The sequence below is a fragment of the Sceloporus occidentalis genome, unplaced genomic scaffold, assembly GCF_023333645.1.
Source record: "Sceloporus occidentalis isolate IW3139 unplaced genomic scaffold, rSceOcc1.0.p SCAF_1, whole genome shotgun sequence".
NCBI classification, from domain to species: domain Eukaryota; kingdom Metazoa; phylum Chordata; class Lepidosauria; order Squamata; family Phrynosomatidae; genus Sceloporus; species Sceloporus occidentalis.
Window position 1 is genome coordinate 95088728 of NW_028316981.1, and position 8793 is coordinate 95097520.

The window sequence follows — 8793 nt, forward strand, 5'->3', positions numbered from 1 at the left end:
GTCTTATCCCCTGTTTTTATTCAATCACCCCTCATACTAATCAGAACAGTCTAGCCGCTCCTAGACTCTGCAACGACCTGCTGGATGAGATCTGTCAGATTACCACCTTGGAAACCTTCAAGAAGGCTATGAAGATGGATCTCTTCCAGCAGGCCTTTCCAGACTAGAACACCCTTGCTGACCTGCCTCCCCAACTCTCCCTTCATCCTCCATCTTTTATCTTTTACTCTATCCTGACTCTGCCTGAAATTTTTAAATCTCATTTTAGTGTATTTATAGATTAATATTTTTAATTTTCTTTTTTGGTTTAATCTCTTTTTAGGACTCGATTGTGTTTTTATGTTAGGGGGGAGGGTTGGGGATTTTGGAATTTTTAATACATTTCTCTTTTAATTGTTTGTTATTTTACTGCTGTAACCCGCTTGGATTCCCTGAGATTAAGCGGAATATAAATTATTATTATTATTATTATTATTATTATTATTATTATTATCTTTAAGAAGCTGGATTAGTACAGTGTGTTGATGGTATCCACTAGGATTTGGGTCCACGACTCCTTGTGGATATCAAAATCCCTGAATGTTCTAGTCACATTATATACAATGGCATAGTAAAAGGGTGTCCCTTATATGAAATGGCAAAATCAATGTTTGCTTTTTGGATTTTTTTTTTTAAAAAATTCAAGCCATGGATGGTTGAATCCATAAATATAGAGTCCATGACTATGGAAGGCTGATTGTACTGTTTTTGGCATGGTGATTGTAATAAGACACCAATGGCAATGGTGGGAAAGAACAGCCATGGCTCCTGACAATAGCACCAACTGTGTTGTCTTAACAGCTTACTGCATTCACTTTGTGGAAGGGGAATAAAGGTAGCTGGTTATAAAGAGCTTCTGGCCTGCCTCCAAGACAAGAAACAAGGAAGGAGCTAGAGGAAGGTCGCACGAGTGCATTTAACCCCATTCCATCTATATCTCATACCAAAGAGAGGGAAGTGGAGCCTGGATGATTTATCATCTCTCCTACTGTTGCAGCTAGAATAAGGGCTAATGTACCATTGCCACACCCAGGGAAGTTCAGAGTCACAATAATGTAGTTGTGTGCTTACTATAGATGTATAAGGGTTCTACCCTGGGATTAAAGAGATCAAAGATATTTATAAACCTTATTATTATTATTATTATTATTATTATTAACCTTTATTTATAAAGTGCTGTAAATTTACACAGCACTGTACATACAACCTTTTAGTTAGACGGTTCCCTGCCCGCAGGCTTACAATCTAAAAAGACACGACACAAAAGGAGAAGGGAGAGGTGGTGGGGAAGGGGATCAGGTCCAGAAGTTCTTATCTACCTCCGAGGCCTGGACCAAGGCAGATGGAATGGAGAAAGGGCTTGGGTTCTTAATGGATGGTCAAAAGGAGAAGGGAATGACAGCAGGGAAGGGGGAAAGTCCAACTCATCTGCTCTGTCACGTAGGCCTCTCTCTCCCTCAAGATGGTGGTCAGAAGGAGGGCTCTTCTTCTTTCAGGGGAAGCCTGCAAACCTAATGGTATCAAGATTTGAAGTCTCCCTACAACATTATGGAAAGTGAGGACAAAATTATATGATCCTATTCCTGGTTGAGTCTATTTTCTTTGGACTCAAAATTTCAGCAGTACACTCTCGGGTGTTCTATTTCTCAGCCTTAGCCCTGACTTGTGCAATATCTCATCATAAACATGCAGACAAAAAGGATTGCATGCACTTCTCCTAATTTTCCTTTGGTTGTTGAAATTATTTTGTGAGTACTTCATTATTCTTCAGAAAGATTATTTATTAAGCTCAGTCCATTTTTCAGTTGAAAAAAAATAATTATAAAGGTGGCTTTTTAAAAATAAAATAACAATATATTTTGCCTTAGTTATTGTCTGATCTAGCTACTATACACTTTATTTTTCTTATTTGAAATTGGATAACCATGATTTATTGGTTTCACTTAGAAACGGTAAGTGCTGAATTTTGTAGCTATTGGAAAAAGATATTTCCCTTTAATTTTAATTACATCTGTAATCAATAAAAACTGATGGACCATATCCTTACTATACTTTTTCTATACTCTGAAAGATTTATATCGACAAGATAGTTCAAATAACATTAATTTGTCATCCAATTTTAAATTGGCTCCCAAAATTGAGAAAACAGCTCAAATAAAGATGGTTAGGAGTAATCCTGTGCTTTGAGGGAGGGCAGTATAGGATATTGTGGACTCCACCTGCAGAATCTGCTGCCAGAAAGTTTTCCAGGATGCTCTATTTTCTCTATACCAACAGCAGTGCTCCATTATCAAGAACAGCTCCCCAACATCTCTTGGCTGACCCAGTTTGGCCACCATACGGCATGTGACACAAGGGGGCAGTGTCTGGGTAAGTGGTTGGAGGGATGATTGTGGATAGCAGTCATTGTATGTTCCCCTCTCCCCACAGTAATTCAAGGGACCTTGAGGAAATCAGGAAACTCACAGAAATGGGGGGGGGGAGGGGATCCCAAAGGCCTGGAACCAGTCTCAGAGGTCCCAGTTGGATCCAGGTTGATGAAGGTTGTCCATTGGAGGGCATAGCAGTTCCTAGAATGGGTCAAAAGAGCCCTTCTTATCTCAGGGTGTATCCACAGTGGAATAATAAAGCAGTATGACATCACTTTAACTGCCATGGCTCCATCCTGTGGAATCCTTGGATTTGTAGTTTGGTGAGGGTCCAGAGCTGTCTGCAGACCAGACCACCAAATTACAAATTCTGTGATTTCATAGGATGAAATGACAATTAAAGTAGTGTCAAATTGTTCTTTATTTTAGCAGTGTGGCAATAGCCTAGGATGACTTTACAAAGGGTAATCTCCACCTCCACCCTTTACCCTCCAATAAGAATTCTGCCCCCTCAAATGAAAGTTTCTTTCAGTCCCCAAATTTTTAACACTGTAGACTGTGCAACAAATAAAAATGTTTCACATCAAGAACTCATATTTGTTGTGTTCACTTCCCTTGATAGCGTTGGCCTGGAACAGATGGGTGGAAAGGGGTGGCCTGAGGCAGTTCCAGTTACAAGTGAGCTAGAACCACAGTAACTGCATGGGCCACTCTACAGCTTGCCCCAATGCATGCCACCAGGAGCTGGATTCCTCTGGATGCTTCAGCTTTATTTCTCAATGCTCAACTGAAATGATGACAAGTCTAAAAATTTCAGCACTGAAGGAACATTTTATTGTGTGTGGAGAAGGGACAGAATTCTTATTTGCAGAGCAAAGCCCTCATTTTGTCCCCCCCTCCCACCCTGTACTGAGCTACTGATCAATCATTCTCAAAATTGTCTGACTCTATGGAGCTTTTGGTAACATTCTTTAAAGAAGGTATTTACAATTATCCAGGAAGTATTAAAATAATCTAAGAAAATAGAAATGAAACAGCTTTTTTAAATTTGATGTGTTGTGTTAATGTTTATTGAAAGGTATGTTGTGTCATGTATACATGTTTTTATTGTGAGTCATTGATTGTATGTTTATATGAAAATAAAATAAAATTTAAAAAAAGTCTGACTCTAATTAAGGTGTTCAAAATAATAGTTCCCTGCTTGCAGATTCAGGCATTCTTTCCTAGAACTAGATTTTACTGAAAGTCTACATGGGACAAGGATGCAGGAAACTGGAGGTTATTTTCATTTTTTCAACCAGTCTGTCTGCAGGTTCTTCTGGATGCAACTAGAGATGTATGCCACTGCTGGATGCAGGTAGATGCATGCTACTGTTGTCCAAGCCATCACTGACTACCTTCTCTCTACCCTGCCTATGTACCTTCTCCTCGTGTATTTTTGTTGTTCCTGAATAGTCAGATTGCCAACATCTTTCTCCAAGTGGGAGATTGTTGATTGATCTCCACAGGGCTACCATCAGATTTCCCCAGTTTCCCATAGGAGAATTTAACCAATAACTGGGAAGCAAAAGAAATGGAAAAGAAAAAAGTAAATGAAAGCACAAAGTACTTGCTTTATTTCCCAACATTTTGAAGCTAAACTCCTGCCTTAAAATATGTAATAAAATATTATAATTTTACAAAGGCACATATATAAGAAACAAACCACAAAAAATTAATATGGTCAATATCTGAATATATATATATATATATATATATATATATATATATATATATATCTTCTCCTCATCCAGGTGTGGTGGATCCCTAACCCTCCAGATGTTTTGGATTTCATCTCCACAGAAGTCCCACCCAGCATGCCTAGTGGGGAAATATTGTGAAAATGGTAGTCCAAAATACCTGGAGGGCCAAGGTTCCCCATCAATGCACTATACAAACTGTCAGCATAAGGAGATCTGAGCCCCAGATGAAAATTCACCTTTATTATATACACACATATGCTAATGTATGTGTAGGTATAAGCTGATATCCTTATTGCTGCAATAGAACACACACACACACACACACACACACACACGTATAGATGATTTCCTTGTACCAGGTATATCTAGCTTGTTTTTCAAAGTAAATGTTATTTCCCAGCGTATTACCTCCATAACAGGAAAAATATAGTGAGAATGAATGCTAGCCCACGATAGTCTTATTCTCCATCAATTTAAGCAATCTGTTTCTGAAACTGTTCAGATTAGTGATGGCTAACACATCATCTTCTAGTAGGAAACTCCATAATTTGAATATTTGCTATGGGCAGAAATATTTGCAGTTGTCTTTCTAAAGCTTCTACCTTCATTTCTATCATATTCCCTTCCTTTGCTAGAAGATTTTCTAAGCTAAAGGCCTTCCTCTGGTGCTGCATCTGCATGATGCAGCACCAAAGGAGTGCAGAAAAGCTGCTGCCACCAGCTATTACACACTTTCTGGGGCACTAAAAGAAGCCACTTTTTTGCTGCTCCTTTTTGCACTGTGGAAAGCAGAGATCAGGGTGATGGCATGTAGTTGCTGCAGGCCTGATCCAGTGCCAAAAGGGGAGGCTGCAATCTGTCAAGCCCCTAAATTCAGTTCAACAAGGACTCAAAATTTAGACTGAGTAGCTTTTCCAAACTATGGACATACTTAAACTAAACATGCATGGGGTTGCAATAAAAATCATTTTATTGGCATTTTAAAACACTGGAGTTGTTAATTCATTCTTGGTGCATATTTAATGAATAAAAAGTAGGAGTCAAATTACACTGTGTGGTTTGGTATTTTATAGTTTCTTTTCTTCCACCATTTTCCACTGTTCATGCCTTTTCTTATCTGTAAATTAAACATGTGGGCTAAAACATTTGTCTTCTTTTGTTTTAAACACCTTAAACACTGAGTGGGCCGACACCACCTGTTTATTCCATAAGAATATCTGTTACACTATAGATACTTTGTTCTCCAGATTTCAGAACAATATATTTAATGTCCAGATATGGTTTTAAAACTGATTTCTACAGACGCAGGGGGAAAACAGTCCAGTTATACCTACAAATATTTTTTAGGAAGTGAAGCAAGAAAAGGCTGTTCACCACCTAAGAAGCTAACCCCCTGCCAAACCTTAAATGAAGTCATTGTGCTCTTTTTGTTATTGCAACATATTATATAACAGCTGCCACACATTTTCACACTTGATTTGAAATATCTGAACAACACTCACTCATTTTATCAAATTACCTATCTGAGGCTTTGGGCATTTTGAAGTACTCCAAGTATAGAATCATAGAACCATAGAATGGTAGAGTTGGAAGAGACCGCAAGGGCCATCCAATCCAGCCCCTGTCATGCAGGAAATCACAATCCAAGTATCCCTGACAGATGGCCATCCAGCCTCTGTTTGAAGACCTCTAAGGAAGGAGACTCCACTACATTCCGAGCGAGTTTGTTCTACTGTCAAACAGCCCTCACTGTCAAGAAGTTCCTCCTAATGTTGAGGTGGAATCTCTTTTCTTGTAGTTTGCATCCATTGTTCCGCACTCTAGTCTCTGGAGCAGCAGACAACAAGCTTGCTCCCTCCTCAACATGACATCCCTTCAAATATTTAAACAGGGCTATCATATTACCTCTTAATCTTCTCTTCTCTAGGCTAAACATCCCCAGCTCACCAAGTCGTTCCTAATAGGGCATGGTTTCCAGACCCTTCACCATTTTAGTCGCCCTCCTTTGGACACGCTTCAGTTTTTCAATGTCCTGTTTGAATTGTGGTGCCCAGAACTGGACACAGTATTCCAGGTGGGGCCTGATCAGAGCAGAATAGAGTGGCACTATTACTTCCCTTGATCTAGACACTATACTTCTATTGATGCAGCCTAAAATCGCATTGGCCTTGTTAGCTGCCGCATTGCACTGTTGACTCATTTTCAGCTTATGGTCTACTTGGACTCCTGGATCCCTTTCACATGTAGTCTTGTTCAGCCAGGTGTCCCCCATCCTATATCTGTGCATTTCATTTTTCCGCCCTAAGTGCAGTACCTTACATTTCTCTGTGTTGAATTTCATTTTGTTAACTTTGGCCCAGTTTTCTATAGATATTGTACAGATTAGCTACAATCTCAATTTATGATCTCCTTGCCCTTTTCTTTATTTTTATCTTTTATTTCCACTAGATTACTGTACATCTGTTCAGCATGTTTTCTCTTTTCTCTTCCCCCTGTTAAAACATTTGTGTTTATTTTTTTCTAATAATGTACATGCGTTTGTCATTGCTTTTAAAAAAAGTCTAATACTGAGACCTGTGTTCACATTATTGTTCAACCATGGAAAACCATGAATGTAGAATATATTTCCTTTTGTATTAAGAATATTTAAATTCAAAATATCTTTAGTCTGTTGTGATATTACACCAGATGTTTCCTCCAGAAATGCCTGACTTTCGGGGGGGGAGGAGCCACGAGCGATGGTGTGAGCAGCTAAGATCGACCGCTCCTGAAAGCAAAGCCTAAAAAGTTAAAAAAATCTCTCCTAATGAGAAAAAAAACTGTGAGTAACTGCAAATAAATATATTGGAAAGGGAAGAGAGCAGATTGGAACTGTTTAATTAAAGTTTTAAAGGGAAGGAAGAGAAATAAACAGCAATCTTACATACGGCATTGCCGGCTAGAGGTTTGTCAGCCGAGCGGACGCTTGGATTGCTGGTAGATGTCTAAAAGCCAAAAGAAAAATAAAAAACTCAAACAAACAGTGATAAACTGGGGAAGAGAGTCTAAACAACACCCTTCCGATAAGGCTTATAGTCGTTTGCAAAGAATAAGTTCTCAAGAGAAGCTTGGAACTTGTAATAAAGAAATGAAAAAGACAACGTCTAAGGAGGAGGTGGGAAAAAATGGAGCTAGACCTAAAGAACATGGCGAAGTTCCGGGAACAGAGCCAAAACAAGAAGAAATAAAGATATGGTTAGAAAAAACTCTCACTGAAAACCAAAACAAAGGTTTTGAGACCATGAACGAGTTGATAATTAAAAATAATGCTATTTTAACAGAAACTATAACTAAGACAATTATGGGTGAAATGAACAAATCTTTTCAGATGATTACAAAAGAAATTGAACAAGTGGATAAAAAAGTCCAATTAATACAAAGTCAACAGAAAGATCAACAAAAAATAACTTTGGAACATTCAACCAGATTGGACCAGCTGGAAAGGAAAATTATTGACTTGCAGGACCGTAACAGAAGGAATAATATCCGCATTCGAGGCTTTCCTGAGTTGCCAAATGAAACACCCAGATCATTAAAAACAGAAATCCTTAAATGGCTACAAAGCATTGTCCCTCAGATGACTTGGGCAGAGGAGGAAGTGGAACGACTACATAGAGCATCAACAATTAAAAGGGGCTTGACCCCTAGAGATGTAATCATGAAAATAACGTTTTTACAAGAAAGATCAGTTAATGAAAGAAATCAGGAAACTCTCAGGAGGACTGAAATATGGAACCAGCACAATTGAAATTTACAATGATTTATGTCCAGAGACTATTAGTTGGAGAAGAAGCATTAAGCCTTGTATTGCAGTTCTGCAAAAAAATGGAATAAGATACAGTTGGGGCTATCCTGTATTTTTGAAATTTCAATGGAAAGGAAAGCAGCACAAGATTTTCTCCATGGAGCAAGGATTGCAGCTGTTGGAGCAATTGGATCTGGCCAAGCAAGGAGGAGAGAGCGACAAGGGTGCAGCTGGAGGAGCCAAGGAATGATAGAAAACAAGGACAAGGACGTTGACTTTTTTGCTATTCTATAATTTTCTCTTTTTCTTCTTTTTCTTCACTTTCTTCTTTCTTTTTTAAAAGGACATGACAGGAGAGATTAATAATAAACAATCAGGAGGAAGAAATGGACCACACATCGGAGAGATGGCTTCTTTCTCCCCCCCCTCCTGGAGGGCTAATAGAAGCCATGGGCGAGGTCTAAGACCTTGGGGATGGAGGAGGGGAAGAAGGGATAGGTGGGTTAAATGGGGAAGGGGGGGAGGGATGGGAGGGAGAGGGAGGGAGGGAGGGAGGGAGGGGGGAAATGTTTGTAGGGGTAGTGCACTGAAGAGCCTAGATAGAAGATGTAGAATAGCAACATGGATAACAAAATAAGAATAGCAACATTAAACGTGAAAGGACTGGGGTCTGTAATTAAAAGGAAAAGGATTGAATCATTAATGAAAAAACAGAAAGCGGATATTTTTTTTATTCAGGAAACACACCAAGCGAAATCAGGATCGTCGGAATTGAAGATGAACTGGGTTGCTACATATGAAAAAGCATATGGTACTTCTAAAGCAAGAGGAGTAGCAACCTTAATATCTAAGAAATGTG

General features: G+C 38.9%; 1 pseudogene; it reads left to right on the forward strand.

The window, feature by feature from the left end:
- Window positions 1-7130: 7130 nt before the first annotated feature.
- LOC149321841 (uncharacterized) lies at window positions 7131-8441 on the forward strand (annotated as a pseudogene).
- The last annotated feature ends 352 nt before the right edge of the window (window positions 8442-8793 follow it).